This window comes from Pygoscelis adeliae, unplaced genomic scaffold (assembly GCF_000699105.1).
Source record: "Pygoscelis adeliae isolate BGI_AS28 unplaced genomic scaffold, ASM69910v1 Scaffold874, whole genome shotgun sequence".
In the NCBI taxonomy this organism is placed as follows: Eukaryota; Metazoa; Chordata; class Aves; order Sphenisciformes; family Spheniscidae; genus Pygoscelis; species Pygoscelis adeliae.
The window spans coordinates 10,645-11,369 of record NW_008824684.1 but is presented as its reverse complement, the minus strand read 5'-3'; positions in this window follow the sequence as shown (position 1 = coordinate 11,369).

The window sequence follows — 725 nt, the reverse complement described above, 5'->3', positions numbered from 1 at the left end:
CCCCCCAGCCGAGCTCAGCTGTGGACAGAGGGCCTGGCTGGCCCAGCCGCCCTCTGCTTGCACCGACGTCTTTAATGAACGCCTGGCTTGGGTGGCTCCTTGCTCTCACCGATGTTTTCTCGTGTGGCAGTGCTCTACTGAGAACGTCTCTATCCTGGGTTTTTTTTGGAAGAAAGGCAGCCATGTTGTGCCTGCACTCTTCCGAGGCTGGGACATGTTTGGGCTGAACCTGGCTGCTCAGTCCCTGCGGAAGGGACGTGCTCACTGAGTGAGGGGGCCAAGGCTCCGCATCCCGGCTGGGGTCCCGGGGCCACTAGGACTGAGTCAGCCCGCAGTGCGGCTCCATCCAGAGCAGGGCTGGGCGGGCAGTTGCACTGTCTCGCTGGCCAGAACGGCCGGTACGGAGCTGGTGCTGACGTGGTGCCAGCTGCAGAAGGACAGACAGTGTCTCATCTGGCAGAGCCTGCGAGCGTGGAGTTGGCCTGCCAGAAATCCGAGTGGGCGGGCGATGAACGAGCAGGGTGGGCTGGATCAGCGCTCTGCGTCGTTTGGCGGTGGTGCTTCTGGTCCAGGGCGAGGAGGGCGGTGGCTGGATTCACCCCCCCTCAGCCCGGGGCTCCTCTGTGGGGTTCTGCGGGTCCCTTGCGTCTGTCCAGCGCCTCCTGCCCCGGGCGAGACTTCCCGGAGGCGCCGTGTGCCCGGCAGAGGCAGCAGGGGAGCTGCCG